Source organism: Eptatretus burgeri, chromosome 10 (assembly GCF_056783735.1).
Source record: "Eptatretus burgeri isolate ZD-2024b chromosome 10, Ebu_testis_v1, whole genome shotgun sequence".
NCBI lineage: Eukaryota > Metazoa > Chordata > Myxini > Myxiniformes > Myxinidae > Eptatretus > Eptatretus burgeri.
The window spans coordinates 11,282,427-11,307,426 of record NC_140970.1 but is presented as its reverse complement, the minus strand read 5'-3'; the positions used below and the strand labels follow the sequence as shown (position 1 = coordinate 11,307,426).

Here is a 25,000-nt window from a genome sequence, read left to right as displayed (position 1 = left end):
TCCCATTTTTTAGAGGACCACTAAGATGAGTTCGGCTCATAGAATCACGCTCCCTTTGGGGAGAAAACAGTTGAGTTCATACCTGACGAATTTGCACTTTCCATGTGCCGTAGTTTCTTCACAAAACCATGATATGACTTTCTGACTCAGCACAAAGTATTTCTTTGCTTTTTTATAGGTGGTTGCCGCTTTGAAATTTTCATCGACCGATACCCACTGCCCAGCCGGACCAACTGCCAACAAAGTATCACCCGGTCAGTTACGGTCAAACCCAAAATCATGATCATCGTTTTAGTGTGGAGGTGAGTACTGACAGTGTACTTGGGTCTTTTCCGGGTGGGTGCGGGATTGAGCACGTGCACATAAAAATCTCGGGTCCCCGTATAACAGGCTTAAGTCGTACTTCTGTTTACAACCGTAGAAAATCACAGAACCATCCGATCGACATGCTGTTAACAGTTTCAGAATCAGCTAAATTCTACAGCATATGAATATGTAGACGAAACTGATTCGGCCTTTTGGATCACTTTAAAGTAGGGTGCCCTGTAATTTTAATGCACTCTCTGATTTAATTTAAAGATCCTCCAGAACTCACGAATGGTGCACGTTGTTTACTCACTAAACTATGTGGTAATGCAATCAAAGTGGAGCTACTGCGGGACAGTCGAAGGGGAAAACCTGAATGATAATCAATGGATAAAAATGATGTAATACATTGTTTAAAATACATTCATGCGATCTGTCTTTTACCATATGTTGCCAGTGACGCCCGTCGAAGACGGGCACCTTTACTAGTAATATATATATATATATATATATATATATATATATATATATATATATATATATATATATATATATATATATATATATATATATATATATATATATCTTCTTCTTCTTCTTCTTCTTCTTCTTCTTATTCTTTCTTTCGGCTGCTCCCGTTGGGGGTCGCCACAGCGGATCATCCGTTATAATCCGCATAATTATTTGGCATAGGTTTTGCGCCAGATGCCCTTCCTGACGCAACCCTGGTCACCTCTTACGACACAGGGATATGGGACACCTATTCTAACCGGGGCATACACTGGGCCCAGTACACTGGGACTCACTTCGCCGACCTTGGCAGGATGACAGGCTGAGTCAACCTCTTGGTGTGTATTATTTCAAGCGGCCAACGGGGCTTGAACTCGGGAACTTTTGGATCCCAAGCCGCTACCCTAACCACTACACCAACACCAGGAGATATATATATATATATATATATATATATATATATATATATATATATATATATATATATATATATATATATATATATATATATATATATATATATATATACATACATATATATATACATATATATATACATATATATATATATATATATATATATATATATATACATATATATATACATATATATATATATATATATATATATATATATATATACATATATATATATATATATATATATATCTATATATATATATATATATATATATATATATATATATATATATATATATATATATATATATATACACACACATACATACATACATACACATACACATACATATACATATATATATATATATATATATATATATATATATAAATATACATACATATATAAGTATACATATATACATATATATATATATATATATATATATATATATATATATATATATATATATATTGTTACGAATTTGGAATTCAATTGCACACAACATACAGGTTCCCTTAGTCAGCTATGTCGATAAGTGCATGTTCCCGAGATAGCTCACCTTCCATTGTTTAAATGTTCAGAGATCGATTAGATGCGCTGCGGATCGATTTAATAGTTAGGGAACAAAACAATGGAGACGTCCCTCCACCTCTTCTGCAAAGAGGAAGAAGAACCCTGCCATCCCGTGACGTCAACAACTCCCTCCCACCTGTGGTTGAGTGGGGTGGGTGGATCATGAGGGCATGAGTCACGCTGGGGGAGGGGATGGGAAGGATAAAGTGGAGATCCTTTTCTGGTTCGTGTTGGGAGTCCCATGGTAGGGCTGAGTTCGTGGGAGTCCCGTGGAAGAGTTCGTGAAGAGTCCCGTTCTGAGTCCCGTGTGCTGAGTCCCGTGGGAGGAGTAAGCTTTTTGCTTCGGAGAGAGCAGTCGTTCAGCAGGCCATCGTGTCCTGCTTAGCTTGCTTGGCTTGAGGCCTTCGGAAGCTTTTTGCTTTGGCTGGCTCGGTGAGCTTCGGCTGCTGCTTTGTTTTGGAAGGAACTTGAGCCGGTTGTTCGGCTAGAGCTGCGTGTGGAGGCTTCTTCCTCTTCCTCTTGGTTCGTGGAGCTTTTCGTTCTCCATTTTGTTTCCCGGCTTGGTGCGACGCGTCGGCCTCTTCTTGGAGTTGGTTCCTCGGGGAAGCGACGCATCGAGAGGAAGGATCGGCGCCTCATCTCACCAGCACGTGTTGAGAAGCGCGGGAGGATTTGCGGGAGCTCGGAAGGAACGCAGCTCACGGCGATTGGATTCAGCTCGCTCTCGCTGGAGCCCGGGACCAGACAAGTTAAAAACCATACAAGGTGGAAAGGTTCGAGTTGGGCTCTGAGTTTCAGCTCACCTGTCCTCCGAGCTGGAGCTCATGATTAAAGGCCTCAGCCACCGTTTCGTGTGTGTGTGTGTGTGTGTGTGTGTGTGTGTGTGTGTGTGTGTGTGTGTGTGTGTACGTGTGTCCGTGGGCCCATCTAATAAGTAGGAACTGCTGTTAAGTGTAAATGACTGTACATAATAAGTAGACGGTTGTGGTTCTTTTGTCGTGCTTTTGTTGCTTGTATAATTGCATATGTTTTGCCTTATTTAATTGCATACGTGCTTCATTATAATAAATGTCCTTATGTGAATGTAAACCTGCTCGTTGCATCCATTCCCTCATTGACTGAACATTTCATGTGTTGGGAGTTGGAAAGCCGTTGGTTTGCCGTAATAGGGGGACATTTGGACTGACGGTTCTCGGCGATTACGCCGCTCGGAATCACGCACTGACAAGCTCGCCACGGCGGTTTGTTCCGTACGAGTTCCGTCGAGGGTGGAATACCCCGGTAGTTGGATCACGCGGGTATTTAGGTACATTGAATATTGGCAATCGACCCTACCCCACGTGACCTGGCGATTGGCGTATTTCGGTTCTTGTACAAGGACCTGTCGTTCGGAGTTATCCGGGCGGCGATCGATATTCCGGGCGATCGGTCGGGCCGACTCGACTTGCGGCTCCGTTCAGAGCGGTCGGTTGGCGGCCGACCCCCGACCAGTAACAATTGGTTGTCAGGAGTGCGATTCGGCCCTCCGTCTCCGTAGCAAAATTCACAGAGTCGGATCAGGGGTACATGGAGCAACCCCCCCACCCCGTGTCCCCAAATTACGAGCGTTATAAATTTTATTCCCAGCACGTAAAATTTTCAGCCAAGGTGAGCAGGGGCAGGAGGGATTAGGAATGTGTTTGAATGTAGGATCCATGGCCCGGGACGGTTCGTTTTATTATAATCGCACCACGGATTGTCGTCAGTGGGAGCGGCCTGTGCAGGAACTTTTCCGGCAACCAAAAACGGAGTCGCAAAATGGTGGCGCGCCGCACCTCAGCGCAGAATGAGGCGTGAGCGGGCCGCTATTAATAGCGCTACGAACCGCGTGGCACGGCGGAAGCGCTTCCGTCCACCGGTTCAAACCACGGGGGCATGGCAGGCGAGGCAGGGCGACAACCCGTACATGGCCGAACTTCATGAACGAGTGTCTTATGCCTTGGGGCAGCGGAAGTGTGGTGATAAATATGTCAAGGAATTGCATTCGTTTGCCGTTAAATTGGATGAGATATGGCGGCGCGCAGATGAGGTTCAGGACGATTGTGTTCATGGGGAGTCGCAACGATTGGACGAGGCACAGGAGCGAGTTCTGGGGCTGGAGGAGGAATTAGACAGCACAGTCGAGGAACTACAAAGGGAAACGACGGAAGTAGATCAGTTGCATGGGTTTTTGTTACAAAAGGAGAGCCAACTGAATAAAAGAAAGGAGGAGGAGCGAATTGGTAACTCCCGGGATAGAAAGCACATGGAGGAAGAATGTGAAAGAGGTGTGGAGATGAGAAAGGAATTAGAAAAGAAAGCTTCTGAGTTACAGAAACACCAAAACAAAGAGAGGGAACTACAAAACGAGTTGAGGATGGTGAGAGAAGAAAGAACGACAGCAGAGAATGAAACGTCAAGGAACCACACTGTACAGATCGAACAGCTGGAAGCAAAGGCCAGATTGCAGAATGAGATGCAGGAAAGAGTAATGGAAGAACAACGAATGAGACAGGAGAAAGAAATCAGTCATTTGAAGGAAATAACGAGATTGCAGAATGAGGAACAAGAGAGACAATGGGATAGAAAACAAAAAGAGTATGAGTTTGAAACTGAACGACAGAATGAAAAAAATAGGTTGGAGTATGAGGAGAAAGTGAAGGAGCAAGGAATGAAGCTAGAAGGAGAAATCAGTCGATTGAAGGAAACAACGAGATTGGAGAAGGAAGAACGAGAGAGACAGTGGAATAGAAAACAAAAAGAACATGAATTTGAGGTGGAGCAATTGAAAGAAAAGGCGAGGCTGGAGTGCGAGGAGATAGAGAATGAACAACGAACGAAACGGGAAAAAGAACTAAGCCAATTTAAAGAAACGATGAGATTGGAGAAGGAAGAACGAGAGGAACAGTGGGAAAGGAAACAAAAACAATACGAGTTTGAAATTAATCAACTCGAGGAGAGAGCAAAATTCGAGTCCACAGAGATGGAAAAACTCTGGAAAGATAACGAACAGTTAATGGGGCTCAGAGAGGAAGAACGACTCAGATGGGAAGGAAAATGGAGCCAGAAAGAAACAGAAACTAATAGACACAAAGAGACAACAGAAATAAAATGTATAGAGACAGGGAGATAGAGGGTGAATTGGACGGGGTTAAAGACGGACACACACACACACACACACACACACACACACACACACACACACACACAGAGGTAGCGAGGCTTAATGAGGGCGAGCTGGCGGACTGTCTCGTGACCCGGTGCGAGCAGCTGGATAGCCTCCTTCGGGAATGGAGGGAGACGCTATTCTTCCTTGAAGCGAATCACGACCAGGTGAGTTCGGTCGTGCCGAGCGAGTTAGAGGGGGCGAGTGCTGTTGACGGGTGCACGAGGAGCTTGGGGGGTATGGAGGCCCCGGGAACCCTTGTGGTGGCACGATTCCCCACTGTGATTGGCCCGGTGTGTGTGGTGAAAGGTGTGAGTGCAGCGGGCGTGTTGAAACGCGCACCGTCTGTGGAAGAGACCCCGTGTGTGAGTGGTGTGGTCACAAGTGTGCCGGGGTGCGTGCTTCCCAGCACTCCGTGTGTGGAAGAAGCACCACGTGTGGAAGGAATGACGTGTGTGCGTGAAACCCCCTCTGCGAGTGGAAGCCCAAGTGAAGTACCGTGTGTGAGTGGAACCACCTGTGCGAGGGAAACGACACGTGTGAGTGAAACAGCACGAGTGAGTGAAGCACGGTATGTGAGAGAGACAGCGTGTGTGAGGTCGCTGTGTTTAAGTGAGATGACAGTCTGTATGCGGGAGAACGCAACCGCATCCCCGTGTCCGAGTGCCACGGTTGAGTGTGTGAGCGTCGTGGCACGCAGGAGTGTATGCGATGAACGGCGAAGACGACGGGACCAAATGAAGGACAAGGGCCGAGTAACGGCCGTAGCTGAATTGAGAACCGTGCCGGGTTTGCACAGCAGCGAGCGCGGGGTCCGTGCTGTGCTACGCACAAGGCCGCCACGTGCGCGGCCGCGCAGGTGAAACCCAGTCCGGAAATGCCAGCGGTGGATGTTAGCCGATCCTGCAGACAGACAGAAGCTTGGCTGGATTCGGAATTTGGACCGGATGGGTTCTCCACGTGAGCGTGTTTGTAAAGCTCCGATGAGCAGAGCACATGTGTTCGCGTGGGGAACCCCTCGAAACGCGGGGCTTGCTTTGAGATGCGCAGAGTGACGTCATGACTGCACGTGTGTTTGGAATCCGGCAGAAGGGAATTGGCCGCTCGAACGCCGGCGGGCGCGAATTCGCAACAATATATATGTTGTTACGAATTCGTTCCCGCCAGCGTGCAATCGGCCGCGTAACTCCAATCGCAACCGCGTCGCCCACCGGACTTACAATTCAGTTGTGACCCTCCTGGAACTACCGCCAGGAACGAGTCACGGGTGGGGGTTTAACCTCACCACAGCCCAGTCCGCATTCTACCCACGCGAAATAGGGTGAATCGCCGAATGTCGATATTCCTAAGTACCCGCGTGGGTAACCTACCGAGGGGCTGCACCGCGCCGCAGGTCGGCCTGGGACACGAACCACTTAAGCGGTCCGTTCCGTACTATAGTGATGACTGAGCGGTGTTATCGCCGACCTCGACGGATCCGCTTCTCTTTACCGGGCGTTCAAAACCCACTACTCATTCCATGATGCAAGATGGCACTTTCAAAGGGGAAATAGGACACGACGAACGGGGTACATTGCACACAAGGACATTTATTCACCACACACACATCACAAGCAAGGCAGTCATGCAATGTGAAAGCAAGGAAAAAGCATTACCACCGACTATAATTATTATGTACAAGCACTTAAATAGATTTACTTCGATGACACGGCGCCACAGCATGCATACAAAAATGACAGGAAAAGACCTCCCTTCAGCGGCCGTCGAGTCCCTCTCCCACGACCGTCAGCATGGTCGCGCCTGGTTCCAGCCTCCCACGCGGCCAACGAACCCTCTCCAGCACCCCGCGTCTGGACGCGCAGGTCCACCAGACAGTCGGCACTGCTGCGCCTCCCGTCCGCGTCTCCATCAACAGGCCGCTCGCCGGACCACGAGCGCAGGAACGAGCGAGGAGAAGAAGAATTGGACCACCCAGGAGACAGGGGCGAGCATGAACCGAGAAGAGAAGAGCAGAGAAGAGAGCAAGCCTCGCACGCGTCCGCCCTTTATAGCGCTTGGCTCCGCCCTTTGCCCCACCCCGCTTCTGACTCCACCTCCCTTCGAGAAGGTTCCCAAAAAGGGACGTTCTTCACTCCCGTCCACGTCACGCCGCTCATCCACCAATTGGGAGCGAGCTGCCCCACCCCTTTCCTTCACACCAAGCGCGGGGGATTCAGGCGGAAGAATCAAGCGAGGGAAAATTAGGCGGAAAAAACTCCACAGGCTCCGCGAGAGCTTTTGTTCTGTCAATCCTGCCCGCATTCTCGGACGGTTCCCGATGCGGAAACCGTCATAGCGTGGACTGTGGAGGATGGTGTTCTCAAGCGGGCGTAGTGGCGAAGATGGCGGTGGTTGTTGTGGGGGTGATTTGAGCGTGGTTGGCGTTGTGGCGTAGTTGGTGGCGGCGGTTGTTTGTGTGGAGGTTCAAAATAACGATAGATAAAGAGAAACGGCTATCTCAGAGTCGCAGCCCGGTGAACACGAAGAAACCCTCTAAACAATGGTGGGGAAAGCAATCTGAACACTCACTTACCGGCAGAGCTAAGCTGAGGAACCTTTATGGTGCTCTGAGAATTTCCACAGCCACAACACTACCCCCTCCCCTTTTTACAGACTCGTCCCGAGTCGTCGAATTTTCGTGTGCCATCATGTGTAAATTTTCCCCTCGTACCATTTACCTTTGGATCCCTGAGTGCGACATTCAGTGTATTCATGTCCCCAAAATAAATAACCTACCGGCTAAGTAACTAACTAAACAAACCCACTCATACAGCCGACTTAAATAACATTGCCGGCGCTAAGACTCACATGCCGGGGGCGCACTCATGTACAATTACAACTTCGCAACTTATAAATTTACACTAAACCATGGTCCAGGATCGATGGACTCCGTGAAGAAAAACAAAAGTCACAGCAGGGAGCCAGGCTGCAGCTGCCAACAAGGCAGTCCTTGCATCTTGCGCGATGATCCTGGCGCACATGGTATATATATATATATATATATATATATATATATATATATATATATATATATATATATATATATATATATATATATATATATATATATATATATATATATATATATATATATATTGTTACGGCTGTGGAAATTCGGAGACCACCATAAAGGACCTGAGATCAGTTGTGGCGATAAGTATATGTGTAGTTAGATTTCCCCACCGTTGTTTAGAGGGAATTTCCGTGTTTACTGGGCTGCGATCCTTTTGAGGTCGCCGTTTTTCTTTTCTCTGTCATTATTTTAGACAAATCATACCCCAACAACTCAAACACCAACACCTTCGCCTCTTTACCTCCACAACTCCATCCCGCAAACATCGCTTCACCGCCATTCTCAAACGACGCCCGCCAACAACCAAACTCCCACCACCTCCGCCTTTCTACCACACGTCGTGCCATGGGCTGTGAATGCGTTCCTTTCGCCCTGAAAAGCGGATCAGAAATGCTTCACGCCCCCTTTTCATCCATCCAATGACCGAGCGTCGGGCGGTGTGGCCCTGCCTACAAAACTGAACCATATGGATCCCTTTTAGGAGAGAGAAACGGATCAGGAGAGGTTCACGCCCCCTTTCCGTCCATCCAATGGTTGAACTTCGGGCGGCGTAGCCCCGCCTCCAAACACGATTTGATCCGCGTATTTGCATGTGCGCTCCACCCCCGGGCTATATAAGAGCGAACGCGGCACGGCTCGAGGTGGAGTCGGAGAAGTCGGCAGTGGAGGATATACAGGGACGGACGGTGGAAAGGAAGAAGCTTGAAGCAGGCAGTGCAGACGGGGCCCGATCGACGAACGGAGGACGGAGCTCGGAGTGGAGGTCGAGGGGCGAGTTGCGGACTGAAGCAGGGACGCGGAGGAGGGCTCGGGGGCGAGAGTTCACCGGAGTCAGTGCGGTCTCGAGGCCCCGCTAGGCGGGACCCAGCGTCAGCCATTCCCCTCTCCCCATCCCGAGCAACAAGAACCTTCCCCATCCGGGGCATCAACAATTCCCCCCATCCGCGCTGAGATAGCGCCGGTAACCCCGTCGGTTCCCCAACCCCAACCATGGTGCTGACCGAGAAACACGTGCTTGCGCGGAGCACGCTGGAGGGAGCTCACCGGCCACGCCAGGGGCACGGAGTCAGGCACGTTACACTGACATTGCGGCTTGCCCGCCATCGTGCCACGAGGGCGTGGGTAAGACCACTTCCGTCTCGTGGACCTGGCCGCTCATCCAGGTTCCACGCGCATTTGGTCCACGGACCTGTCTGCCTCCTTGCCTATGAGGATGGCTTTTGTTTTCTTTGCCTTTTGTGTAAATGTATGTGTGGCGCCATTCTTGTAAGTAAACCTGTATAAGTGTGCTGAAAAAAATTGCCCTTTTTATTCGGTTGTAACTCTACATTGTGTTCTTGCTTTCACTGTATACGTGCCTGAATTATTGTATGGCTGTAAATACGTGCTTGCCTTGTCTGAGTGTGCAATAAATGTGCTTGTCAAACTGTTCCCCGTTTCGTTGCGTCCTTTCCTTTGTTTGAAAGTTCCATCTTGCATCACGGAAGGAATTGGTAGAAGGGTGTAAGCACCCGGGAAATAATCGTGTCCATCGGGGCCAGCGATAACACCGCTCGGTTATCACTGAAGCACGGAACGTACCGCTTAAGCGGTTCGTGTCTAGGCCAGCCAGCGGCGAGGTACGATCGCCCGGTTAACTACCCGCGCAGATACCTCGGTAGGTCGAGTTTGGCGAACAACCCTATCCTGCGTGGGTGGCCGATTGGCACGATTGTGGTGGGGTCGAAAGACCCACCCGTGACAAGCTCCTGGCGGTAGTTCCAAGGAGGGTCACGACTGAATTGTCTGTTCCTGTGGGCATATATATATATATATATGTATATATATATATATATATATATATATATATATATATATATATATATATATATATATATATATATATATATATATATATATATATATATATATATATATATATATATATATATATATATATATATATATATATATATATATATATATATATATACCCACTTCACGACTTTTGACCCTGAAGCTGGTGAGCCACAGATAACTCCGTGAACTGACAGAGACGCCGTCTCAGGTGACTAACTCTGTCAGGGTCATCTTGCCAAACTCTTGCGTTACCTTCCCGATGACCTGGTTACCTCAGTTTGTGACCATGCTTTCGACCTCCCACCTTTGTCTCTAAATTACGTACAGCCAAGTGAAAGTGTGGGTGAGCTGCCAGCTCGACTAGCATTGTGAAACATTGGGGTGCAACCTTCCTTTTATTTATTACATTATCTGTATAACCAATGAAGGAAAGAGACAAGCGAGCAGGTTTTTAAACAGCAAATGTATTATACAGGCACGTATTTTCAAAGATGCCCGAATTGACATGCGATTGCAGTGTAACTTAAGAAACAGTCTTCACCCTAACACAGAAAGAAACCCCTTATACAACCGGCCTTAAATTATATATATATATATATATATATATATATATATATATATATATATATATATATATATATATATATATTCAGACCACATTCTTCCGTGGGAATTGGATAGACAAGGGGGACAGAAAGAAAGAAGTTGGGGCATGCTGGCGACCCCTTCCTCACATCTTCGTGAGCAAGCCCCCCCCCCCATGAATCTCACAAGGTGTTGATGCAGGTATGTGAGAGGAGCGGGTGGAAGTTGCACTGACATGTGGTATTGTGTCCTGCTGAGCTCTGACGAGATCTGTTGGGGTTCTCATGTCATTCATTGATGCTCTGCAATAGGTGAGCCCTGAGGTGTATGCGCTGAAAGATACAACGTTACATGGTGTGCGTGCGTGCGTGCGTGCACGCGCGCGCGCACGTGAAAGATGTGTAAGAAATCAGTTCTACCGGCTTGGTCAGCACCCGTTCCGCCTGACAGTTTGGGGAACACCACACATTGTGCCTTTTGTGTCACCAGGGCATGAGGAACACCCATTCTGCCTGACACATTGGGGAGCGCCCTTGCGTTCGCCTAGCTTGTTGCTTTGTGTTTTGCTAGTAAAGTTGGTAAGTGCCCTCTTGTTCCGTTTGGAAGCGCTCAGTAGCACCTGTAGTGTTTATCCCCGGACTGGACGCAAACTCTCTCATGATCTGGGCTGCTCTCCACTTGGACTCGTACTGCACCTGATTTGAACATCAACTCCACTCCAACCACTCCATCCTGGGTTCTTTTTGAACCCTGCACAGTTTATAGATATATAGATCCCCACACTTCAGCAGAGATACCTTGCCATTTTAAGCATCAGTCTTGATGACAAATGTTTCTGCCTTCAGGAATGATCTGTAAAATAAACTGCACTTCAAATTCAGAGCTTCCAGAGAAAGCAAAAATGGGAAAATGCGTCTTCAGCTTCGTTCCGTGCTCCCATCAAGGTTGTGACCCTTTAAACACCAACACTGACAAAATTAAATAAAAAGTAATTGTGTCTTGCCATAAGTAATAATGGATCAATTAAGGTAATTATCTCTTATTTGTAACAATCAGTTTAATAAAACACAGATTTTACTGTTCGCTCTTCACAAAAGCAAGTACTGTACTGTTTTCCTTGGACTACTCAGGTCTAGTCACATGAGACTCGATGCTTCTGAAACACTGCAAGCTCTTGTGTTTCAATGATGAAAAAGAAAGAATAAGAATGTCGCTATTTTTTACAAATCCAACTTCATCACATGGGGAACCATTTGAATGAAACACATGACAAGAGAGATGTTTATGCTGTTTCTCCGGAAGAACAGCATTGCGTGGGAAGGTTTGGAGAGACTGACAGAGGCTGCAAGAGGGAGCATAAAGAGGTTGGGAGGGTGGTGGGGGATGGTGGAGAAGCTCAGAGGTTGAAGGGCAGACAATGGGGCTTGCTGGTGCCATGGAGTCTGTGCTGTAGGTCAGGAGGAGCTGAAACTGCATGCAGGCTTTTTGAGTGAGAGGAGGTGAGGTTGTGTGGAGGGAAGCACAATGCTGAAAGTTTAGGGGTAGTCGGTGCAGAGGAGAACTGAGGAAGGGGTTTTTAGGTCATGGTAATTGAGTGCTGGAAAGGGATGTGCAGAGAGAAGTACAGGTCATTGTTTTCACATATAAAAAATATGTATACATATATGTATATATATATTTATATATATATATATATATATATATATATATATATATATATATATATATATATATATATATATATATATATATATATATATATATATATATATATATATATATATATATATATATATATTTATATATATTTATATATATATATATATTTATATATATTTATATATATATATATATTTATATATATATATATATATATTTATATATATTTATATATATTTATATATATATATATATATATGTATTTATAAGTATATATATATATATATATATATATATATATATTTATATATATATATATATATATATATATATATATATATATATATATATATATATATATATATATATATACATGTAAACAGATGTTTGGTACCACAGAACATTAATATATAAACAAACAAACACAACATAATAGTGACCGAATCTTTTTGTGCTGCACTCCTCGGGGTAAGACATCGCTGCAAGTGAAGGAGGGTGCTTTATATGCAGGTCTCAATGGTTCAGCTGTAATGACGTCACAATTAATGCAAACGCCCATTGGTCGACTCATCATCTTCACCTCGAGCTCCCATTGACTGGAGCAGAGTTCGCCGATGATTGACGTTTGCAACCACATCCTGGAGAGAGGGGGGATGGGTTTCCCCAAAGGTCCATTCTCCATTTGTTACCGTACTTCCCTTGATCTTTCCATGCCGAATGAGACACAGAGATCATACAAATTCCTTTTGACAACATAATATTCTATTAGTGGTAAGGATGAAGGTTGCTTCCAACAAACGTAAATGAAATGAGCTCCGACCTCGGCTCAATATCCTGAACATATCTGCATTGTACTGGTCTGCACAGATAGGGTTGGCAACCAGGTGCTGTGTAATGGCAGATGAAGCAGGTACAGTGGCCGGTGGTTGCTGGATATTTCTACGTGCTCATACTGGTTGTGTTCTAACCCTCACAATCTTTCTTCGAATTGCCTAGGGGACGTGTTGTTTGATCCGATCAGCCAATCTTAGTGTTGTGCGGCCCACGTACCGAGCTTCACATCGGCACTTAAACTCAAAAATAACATTGCTGGTTTGTGAGGTGGGTAGCACATCCTTGTTGACTGACGTCAGCAAACGGCAAGAGGTAAAGATTACTTGAGGTTGCACAGCCAGAAACGTGTTGGACACAATATGTTTGAATTGTACTTCAAACCTTCATGATGATTGCCCTTTCCAGGGCATCCTGATATAGACTGGGCATTTGTCCAGACCAATCTTCCGAACTCTTGTCGTGTTTAGAAACTTGTGTATGTATCTCTTAACTATATGCTCAGGGTAACCATTTTAACTAAGTATATTCATGATTTTGTCAATTTCAGCAGGAAGATTACAAGGTGAACAAATCCTCTGTGCTCTGTTAACCAGGATATTGATCAAGGCAATTTTCTACCTCATGGAGCTGAAGGAGTCCCACCGAATACACTGCCCTGTGAAAGTCTGCTTCTGGTAGATGGATGTTGTGAAACCAAGGTTGGATCTATCAACCAACGCATCCAAAAACGGTAACGTGTTTGACGATTCCAGCTCCGTGGTAAACTTCAGCACTGGATGGAGAGTGTTGAGCCATGCCTGGAAATTGTCACATCTCGTCCGAGACTCAAACAAAGCAAAAATGTCATCAACATACCGATGGTATATGATGGGGGAATCAACCCCTTGCCGACCAGTCAGTTTCTGCATTTCATGATAGCCGACAAAGATATTTGCAAGAGCTGGGCCTTATGGAGAACCCATGGCCACACCGTCCGTTTCAACATACGTCATGTTGTTAAAACTGAATTCCACCTCCCTTGTTGCTGTGTTCATTAATTCCACGAAGACTTGTTCAGAGATCATCAGTTGTTCCAGATCGGTGTGATACAGCAAATGTGCGCACATCTAAATCGTCTCTGTCAAAAGGACATTCGTGAACAAGCTTTTAATATCAAAGGATGCCATGATGTTGTGCTCACTTGTCGGTGTTTTAGCTCTCATTAATTCTGCAAATGTGAAGGAATCCTCAACCACGAAATGAGAAAGTGAATCCAATACTGGTTACAGTACCTCTCCCAACCACTTGGCAAGTTCATGTTGTGCTGATCGCACCATGGACAGTATCGGTCTGAGAGGGATATTCTCCTTGTGAATCTTCGGAAGGCCGTACATTCTTGTACGTTGGGCTCCAAAAGGTTTAATTGTGTCGTACACCTCCTTTGATAGTTCTCCATGGTTGAGAAGCTGCAACAGTCGTTTGACGATCTGACCTTCCACCTGAGGCGTGCGATCATGTTCCGTTACACCGCCCAGATGTTTAAATTTGGTTTCATCTTTCACGATGTCCATCCTCTTGTCGATGTAATCAATCTTATTCATGATTACCACTCCGGTGCCTTTATCCGGTTTGCAGATGTGAATGGCAGCTTTCCTCCTCAATCCTTGTATTGCCAAGAGAACATCCCTTTGCATGTGAAAATCCATGACATCAAAAGCTTCGGTCACTATTTTGTCGTGTTTGTTTGTATCCATACATATATATATATATATATATATATATATATATATATATATATATATATATATATATATATGCTTCCCCTCCCCCCCCTCCCCCGGGAAGGGTGGATAAGGTTGTGGCGCGATCGGACCGAGGGAGAAAGTGTTTGAGATAGTTGATGACCATCGAGCAGGCAAGGTTGTAGTCAATCTGACGGGCAGGTTGAACAAGTGTGGAGTTATCAGCCCTCGCTTTGACGTTCAACTCAAAGACTTGGAGAAGTGGCAGAGAAACCTCCTGCCTTCTCGACAGTTTGGGATACAGAGGAGAGTTTTGTTTTCCGGGACGAGCGCTGAAGGGAGCTCTGGATTCTGCTCGTGTCTCGCTGGTGCCTTGTTCTATCATCGCCTCTCAATTCTGCCTGGTTCTATCATCGCATCTCAACGCTGGCCTGGTTTGCCCATGTCAGCCGAACCACACGAGGTGGACAGGTCCATGTCCTTCTGGGTATCTCTGTGTGTGTGTCTGTCGTTGGGCCCGTCTTTAAGTGCTTTCGCTGTACATTATTTGCCTTGCATCTCTTATTAATCGTGATAACTCTGCCCTTATGTGCTCCCCCCCCACCCCAATTATAAATAAACCCATGTGTTAAATGTATCAGCTCGTTTTTGTTTTTCTTTTATTGGTTTAACACGGTGCGTGTTGGGGAATTAGAAAGGCCGTTGTTGCCGTGGTGGTATGCATTTGGGACCGACGGATCTCGGTAACCATCCGCTCTGGTTACGCACGGTTCGAGCGCGCATACGGCTCGTCCCGTATGAGTGCCGTCGAGGTTGTGAATTCCCCGGTAGCTTTGTCCGCGTGGGTAATTAGGTATATTGAAGTTTGGCAATTAACCCTACCCCACGCAGTCAAATTATTGGCGATTCATGGTCCGGTAAGGGACCCGTACCTGTCGGAGTTTTCTGAAAGGTACGATCTAGATTCCTGGTGTTCGGTAGAGTCGACCCTACTGCTCCACCTAGCGGTAGTGCTCGCAGCCAATACCTGGCCCGCAACAATATATAAAAAATATATATATTTCTATGTGTTTATATATATATATATATATATATATATATATATATATATATATATATATATATATATATATATATATATATATATATATATATATATATTGTTGTGGTTGACAAAATTCGCAAACCACCATTCAGGTCCCTTAGGTGAGATATCTCTGTAAGTATATGTGTAGTTAGGCCCAAACCCGTTGTTTAGAGGGAATAAATGTCATTCATTCGGGCTGCAACCCCTCTAGATAGCCGTTTTTCTTTTACTATCTTTATTTTGGACCAGCCGCCATTACTACCACCACCAACCACGTCTCAACAGCCATCACACAACAACCACCAGCCGCAACGCCGCTTCACAACAACAACAACGCCAACAGCCACGACCTTTACCATCACAACTCGCCCTCGCAACCATCGCATCACCGCCATTTCCGCGCCCCTTGTGGGCGCCGATCCTGGACTCGTGCAGGGCGCGCACCGAGCAGCGGGTGCAAAGGCGCCGGCCTTTCCGAAGAAATCGGATCAAAAACGACTCACGCCCACTTCTGTTCCGTCCTATCGGCGAGCGTGGGGCGATTTGGCCCCGCCTCCAGGTGCGTCGGAGTGTGGTCGCTATATGCAGATTCGTGGATCAAAAAGCATTCATGCCCACTTTTCCTCTGTCCAATGGGGAGCCAGCCGGAGGTGAAGGGTCAGAGGTAAAGGGTCGAAGGTGAAGGAGCGAGGCCACGGGGGATATAAAGGGCCGCGTTCGCTCGCCAAACAGGCAGTTCGGAGTTGAGTTGGGAAGAGCCAGTCAAGAGAGGAGTCGGAGAAGGCAGTTGGACGGAGCTGTGGAGAGTTGGAGAGGTGGCGGCGGCGAAGGCAGTCGAGGGGGTGCTCATGTCAGAGTCGGGGAGCTGCGGAGAGGAGAGGCCGGCAACGCGACCGAGGTCGTGGTGGAGACGCTCGTCGCGGGACCCGAGCCCGGGAGATATCCTCCTTCCCCCGAGCATCGACAACCCCCTCCTGTTTCCCCCCGCGCTGAGATAGTGCGAGAAGGGGGCCCCGTTCCCACCCCATTCCAGACACTGTCCGCGAGGCCCGCGGAGTCGGGGCGCCACCGGCATTTTGCGGCTCATCATCAGACGGGTAGGCCCGACGCGGTCTCGGCCCCAGGCCCGTCTGCCCCCATCATCCTTGAGGGTGGTCCTTTTCTTTTGCTTTGAGTATATGTGTTGTCGGCGCCGTCTGTGAAGTAAAACTGTATAAGTGTTGCCGTGTGCTCGGTAGTCGGTTAGCTCTGCATTGTGTTTTGCTTTTACATTTGCTTTTTGTGTATTTTTGTGTGTTTCTTCTTCTTTTACATTTGCTTTTGGTGTAATTGTATATGTGTGCTTTCCGTTCATCGCGAAATAAATGTGCTTTATGTTGAACTGTTTTCCCATTTCGCTTCGTCTTTTCTTTCATTGAATCTCCATCTTACTTCACGTAAAGGGTTGGTCGTGGGCTAAAACGCCCGATAATTAATCGAACCGTCCAGGTTGACGATAACACCGCTCGGTTATCCCGATAGTACGGAACGGGTCGCTTAAAGTGGCCCGTGTCCGAAGTCGACCTGCGGCGAGGTGCGATCGCCCGGTCTACCCTCCGTGTGGGTACTTAGGTAGGTCGAATTTGGCGAGCAACCCTATCCCACGCGGGGGGCCGATTGGCACGATCGTGGTGAGGCCGAAAGGGCCACCCGTGACTAGTTCCCGGCGTTAGTCCGAGAGGGTCACGACGGGATTGTCTGTCCAGTGGGCGACGTGCCGCGATTCGAGTTACGTGGCCGTTCGCACGCCGGCGGGCGCAAATCCGCAACAATATATATTTCTGTGTGTGTGTGTGTGTGTGTGTGTGTGTGTGTATATTTGGTAACCACAACAATATATATATTTCTGTGTGTGTGTGTGTATATATATATATATATATATATATATATATATATATATATATATATATATATATATATATATATATATATATATATATATATATATATATATATATATATATATATATATATATATATATATATATATATATATATATATATATATATATATATATATATATATATATATATATATATATATATATATATATTTCTGTGTGTGTGTGTGTATCTATGTATATATATATATATATATATATATATATATATATATATATATATATATATATATATATATATATATATTTCTGTGTGTGTATCTATGTATATATATATATATATATATATATATATATATATATATATATATATATATATATTTCTGTGTGTATATATGTATATATATATATATATATATATATATATATATATATATATATATATATATATATATATATATATATATATATGCATAGATACACACACACACAGAAATATATATATATATATATATATATATATATATATATATATATATATATATATATATATATATATATATATATATATATATATATATATATATACATGGAAATATATATATATATATATATATACACACACACACACAGAAATATATATATTGTTGTGGTTACCAAATTCGCAAACCACCATTCAGGTCCCTTAGGTGAGGTATCTCGGTAAGTGCATGTGTAGTTAGGCCCAAACCCGTTGTCTAGTGGGAATACATGTCATTTATGCGAGCTGCGACTCTTCAGGATAGCCGTTTTTCTTTTACTATCTTTAATTTGGACCAACCGCCATGATTACCACCACAACCACAACATCAACCACCGACCACAACGCCGCTTCACCACAACCGCCACGACCTTCACGTCGCACCTCGCAACCGTAGCATCGCCACCGTTCTTGCCCCGCTGTGGGTACCGGTGTTGGACTCGTGCAGGGCGCACGTTGGACAGCGTGTACAAAATCACGGATTTTGTGCTTCAAAAACGGATCAAAAACGACACACGCCCACTTTTTGCCGTCCAATCGGTGAGCGAGGGGCGACTTGGCCCCGCCTCCAGAACGATCGATATATGCAAATTTGTGGATCAAAAAGCCTTCACGCCCACTTTTTCTCGGGCCAATGGGGAGCGAGGTGAAAGGTCAAAGGGAGGGGGTCAAAGGCAAAGCTACGGGGGGATAAAAGGACGGTGTTCGTCAGTCAGGGGAGGGAGAAAGAGTCAGAGAAGAGTGTGGAAGTCTGGAGCCCGAAGCCTGCAGTAGCTGGAGAAGCTGAAGAGAGTCGAACGAGGGGAGCCCAAAGAAGAGTCCAGGGTGGAGAGTCCAGAGGCGGAGAGGCGGCAGCGGCGAAGGCAGACGAGGGGGTGCTCGCGTCGGTGCCAGGAGCTGCACGCCCGAGGGAGGCCGGCAGCGCGACCTGGCCGAGGTGGAGACGCACACCAGGGATAATAAAGATCCTCTATACCCCGAGCATCAGCAACCCCCTCCTGTTTCCCCCCGCGCTGAGATAGTGCGACCAAGGGGGCCCCTTTTCCCACCCCCTGCCAGGCACTGTCCGCGAGGCCCGCGGAGTGCGGCGCCATCGCCGCTCCGCGTCTCATCACCAGACGGGTAGGCGCGACCCGGTCTCGGCCTCAGGCCTGCCTCATTCTTGGGGGATTTCTTTTCCTTGGTTTTGAGTATGTGTTGTCAGCGCCGTCTGTGAAGTAGAATTGTATAAGTGTTGCCGTGTGCTCGGTAGTCGGTATTAGCTCTGCATTGTTTTCGCTTTTATATTTGCTTTTTGTGTAAATGGAATTGTGTTTTCTTTTTTTTTTGTGTGCATTTGGTGGAATTGTATTTGTGTGCTTCCCGTGTGCCGCGAATAAATGTGCTTTATTGTTGAACTGTTCTCCCGCTTCGCTTCGTCTTTTCCCCCATTGAACCCTCATCTTGCTTCACGTAAAGGGTTGGTAGTGGGCTGAGTACGCCCGATAATGAATCGAACCGTCGAGGTCGACGATAACACCGCTCGGTTATTCTGATAGTACGGAACGGGTCGCTGAAGTGGCCCGTGTCCGAAGTCGACCTGCGGCGAGGTGCGATCGCCCGGTCTACCCTCCGCGTGGGTACTTAGGTAGGTCGAATTTGGCGAGCAACCCTATCCCACGCGGGGGCTGATTGGCTCGATCGCGGTGAGACCGAAAGGTCCACCCGTGACTGGTTCCCGGCGTTAGTCCGAGAGGGTCACGACTGGATTGTCCGTCCGGTGGGCGACGTGCCGCGATTCGAGTTACGTGGCCGTCAGCACGCCGGCGGGCGCGAAATCCGCAACAATATATATATATATATATATATATATATATATATATATATATATATATATATATATATATATATATATATATATATATATATATATTTCTGTGTGTGTGTGTGTATATATATATATTTCTTTGTATATATATATATATATATATATATATATATATATATATATATATATATATATATATATATATATATATATATTTCTGTGTGTGTGTGTGTATATATGTATGTATATGTGTATGTATATATATATATATATATATATATATATATATATATATATATATATATATATACATATATATACATACATATATACATACATATATGAGCCTGGTGTTGGCGCAGTGGTTAGGGCAGTGGCTTGGGATCCAAAAGGTCCCGAGTTCAAGCCCCGTTGGGCCACTGAATTAATACACCAGGGGGTTGACTCAGCCTGTCATCCTTCCGAGGTCGGCGAAATGAGTACCAGTGCACTGGGCCGGTGTATAACCTGGTTAAAATAAGTATACCATATCCCTGTGTCGTAAGAGGCGACCAGGGTTGCGTCAGGAAGGACATCCGGCGTAAAAACATGTGCCAAATCACTATGCGGATCATATGGATGATCCGCTGTGGCGACCCCTAACGGGAGCAGCCGAAAGAAGAAGAAGAAGATATATATATATATATATATATATATATATATATATATATATATATATATATATATATATATATATATATATATATATATATATATATATATATATATGGCTCACAAAGTGGGTATCCTGTGGTATGTTTGTGGGAAATTCCACAAAAATCTATTATGAGGTACTTAGACAAACCATCAATGGTCAGAAATGAAAGTGGACACCTTGGGGAACCTGTAGAAACCAGCAATCTCATACTCTCCATTTCCCTGTTTTATTAAAGATGAATTCAAGCAACAGAATATGGGTATTGTAACCTTTGAAATGTTTGTTTGATTGGTAAAATTTTTATTTTCCTGTACGTTTCTTATGTGACAGTTATTTTGAGTGTGGTGACTCAGAATGTGAACTTTGGTGTCTCTTTTATGTTTTGATGATTTTCTGTCTCCCTATTCGGGATTTCTGGCATCGACCCTATCTGATGAAATAATGGATTCGTACATAACGTTTCGTGTCCACTGCATCGAAAAAAATAAGGAGTCCAGTGTTGATAATGTTTGTTATGATTCTTATTCCAAATCTCCCTTAATTTATTGGAAATATGACAGAGTTTAACGGCAGAAAAATATAGATCAAAATTGTGATCAGAAAAATAGTATTCGGATCGGAAGTAATTCCTTCTTGATTTTCGTGTCAGTCCCATTATGTACGAATCATCATCTCTCGTCAGACGCAAATAACGCGAGCATTCGTCGTTGAGCGCAGCGTTCGTCTTTGCGATAGCCGTAACGTACGAATCCAGCCTGAGGACGCCGAGCCAAATGAGGTGACTCGCATTTTTCTGATAATTCTTCATTTTAACCAACGCTAGAATTTTTTTCGTGCTTCGTGAGGATCCGCGAGGTAAGAATTATGTTTTTCTTTTCATGTTTAAAGTGATTATTTTCAAAATTTCGAAAGAAATAGATTCAATTTTAACGTTATTTTTCGCTTACAAGTGTGGCTTTCCTTGCTACTGAACTCGTCTGTATTTTCTTGGTAATATATAACATCAGACTCTCTCAAAATGTGTTCCTGTCACATTTTCTTTTTATATTTTCTTTTTTCCTGTCAGATATTGAGCTTGTTTAAAGAGGCAGAGTAAAAATTAACTGTTTCTTATCCCAAAATAGAATATTTACGTTGTTTTTTTCATCTGATCCGAACATAACGCTGACGCCAAGCTCGAAATTCAAATGTGTATTTACAGTGTTGTATATATTCAGTGGTAACTTTAAAACCGGACGTGCTGCAGGTCTAAAAATTTAGATTTAGCTATTTGAATACATGCAGATTAACATAATGGGTTGCATTTCATGTTTCCTGAAACTTTTTTTATTGCCCTTTGTGTTACAGTATGTGTACCCACTTTGTGAGCCATGCACACACATGTGTATATGTATATATATATATATATATATATATATATATATATATATATATATATATATATATATATATATATATATATATATATATATATATATATATATTAGGGTAGTCCAAAAAAGTCGAAAAAAATAGAATGTTGCTCCACAAGGTTAAAATTATTCTAATATGATCCAATACCGCGAATAAATTTTTTTAGCTTGATCGGAGGTGATTTAGAGGTTGCTCCATTTGACGACTTTGTCTCATGACTTGAAAAAATTAGGGTATGGTCAGGTATGATTACGGGTACTTCTGGATGTCCGAGGTGGAAATGGAGTGCATTTTCGAACTCTATGGGGTCGATTTACTCCAAGAAATGACTGCACCGACATTGAATTCACTACCATTTCGAAAATATGACCTAAAACAAGATTTATCATTACTGGAGTTGAGTAAGGCCTCGGTCACATTTGCTCTACGGCGAGGATACGGCGGCCGTACGCCCTTTGAATTGACAGAAACATGCGGTGGCCGCAGAGAAACTGAGGTGGCCTCAGGGAGGCCCTACACCGTTTGGCTATATTTTACAGGCCGTAGGGTCGCCGTGGAATTATAGCGCGGAGTGATAACTTTTTTTCATTTCTACGTTCGCCATAGCAATTCGACAAGCCAAGCTATGACATAGATGTGTTCCACATCGACCGTACGTAGGGCGTACGGTGGACTTCCGTAATTCATGCAGCTGCTGTAAGCTCTTCACAATGAAAAATGAATTTTTCCAACCCCCAAAAAATTATGGCGGCCGCACTATTTCCAAGGTCACCGTACGGTGGCCTTGCGGTCTGTGTGACTACCTGCGGGCAACGCAGGGTCGATGCACGGTTCCCCTATGTCCGCCATGCACCTACGTACGGCCTCCGTGGCAGTCTGCGTCGACCGTGCGCTACCGCTAGAGATCGGAGTATAGGTGTTTGCCTATACCATGGTGCCCCCAGAATCCCAATTTAATTCATTCCAGGAGGCTGTTCGGATTGCAAAAAGTTCGCATTCCAAAAATATTTTCCCAATAAGAAATAATGGAGTGAATTAATCCATTCGTGGACCCAAAGAAAACCCACTTTCAAGACACTTTAAACTGAAATTACCCATGTTTAAGATGAGTAAATGACCTTCGGTGGCGGTTTATTGTATGTAAACTGGTACAATCACCACATCCAAAGGTCCACACAGGCTCGTGCTCCGGCCTGGGTTCCGATCGCTCGCGCACTCTGCGAAAGCGCTGCCCCCAGGGCAACTCATCAAACATGATGCCCGCAGAACCACAATCACTTTCATCAAACGCATCGGGCTGCATAATCATGGATTTTCCAAATTACATCTGGTTTTGCTGTGAAATTCAATCCTTGCCCGACAGTCCGTCATACCACGTGATCGGATTGCTTTTTTTGTTATTAATTAAAACACAAGATGATTAAAAAAACAAACATCACAAATGAAGGTGAAAACACGAGTTAAGGCCTGTCATATTTGGCTCGGCGGCCGGAGGGTCGACAAAATGTACGGGCACTAGCAATTATAAAGCGGCCGCAATCTTTCCACGGTCACACAATGTCGCAGTCACATATGTTTTTAGCAGCGTCTCGCGTAGCGAACGCTGCTCATATAGAGCTCGGCGTTGTTCTTCTTCTTCTTGTTCTTGTTCTTCTTCTTCTTCTTTTTCTTGTTCTTGTTCTTCTTCTTCTACTTCTTCTTCTTCTTCTTTTTCTTGTGAAGACAAAAACTTAATCTCTCGGATTCGACTCTTGTATATACAAGATCCGGATCGCCTTAAATACTGAGCACATGTACACATCCTCACATAGACGGTGCCTTTTGAGAGCGTCTATCATGAACTTTTAAATATATTTGGACATTTGTTTTAAAGTTTCGAAAAGTTGACGTTACTATTTAAAGATTATTCCATTTATCGTATTGTAATTTCGTAAATACATTATATATTTCGTAAATACACCATATATCGTAAATACGTAAATACATTATGACGGGTTTCGCTATTGGCTTAATGAAGGCACGTGACGAAATATCGGAAGTTGTTGTTTTTCTTTTTTTTTTTCTTTTTTTTTTTTAGCCGACAAAACCTTTAGGTTTTGGACGCTGCTCTTGGACACATTTGTCCTTGTTATTTTTCGGGTAGCCGCACGGCGTATTTATAAATTGTGGAGACCGAAAACATGGGTGTGCCGTACGGTCTTTGATTTGATGTCACACGGTGACCTTAGGGCGTTCCTGCGGCGGCCATAGAATTTTGAAGGCAGACGCAAGGCGACCGCAGGGGGACCCTCAGCCGAACGTGTGGCCAAACGTATGGTAACGAATGGGTTAATTTTTTTTATTTTTTTTTACAAGTTCTTTTGTTTCGGCTTGTCGAATTTCTACGGTGAACGTAGAAATGAAAAAAGTTATAACTTCGCGTTATAATTCCAAGGCGACCTTACGACCTGTAAAATATAGCCATACTCGTAGGGCCACCCTGAGGCCACCTCAATTTCTCTGCGGCACGTTTCTGTCAATTCAGAGGGCGTACGGCCGCTGTATCCCCTCCGTTGAGCAAATGTGATTGAGGCCTAAAGTATCGATCGACACACGAGAGATGCTTTCACGAGGACTTCCACCGACGAACTGAATGAACAAAGCGCGAAGATGCGGCTCGAACAGGTGGGGGAGACACGTGAACAAACATGAACGCCAGTTTGTGTTCGGTTTTTTAAAATGTATTAGGTTTTTAGGGCCAAATTTTCTGGAAAAAATTGTTCGGATTCCAATTTGTTCAAACAATGGGGCGTTCGGATTCTGGGGGCACCATGTTATATTATAGTTATAGTATATTCAGTTATATATAC

General features: G+C 44.6%; 1 long non-coding RNA gene across 1 annotated transcript in view; it reads left to right on the top strand.

Annotated features, from left to right (window-relative positions):
- LOC147017946 (uncharacterized) overlaps nucleotides 1-25,000 on the top strand; it is a 59,258-nt gene that overhangs the window by 8,662 nt on the left and 25,596 nt on the right. Inside the window, exon 2 of the long non-coding RNA XR_015062776.1 lies at nucleotides 179-302. This is a non-coding gene — a long non-coding RNA (uncharacterized LOC147017946). The remainder of the gene's footprint in view (nucleotides 1-178; nucleotides 303-25,000) is intronic.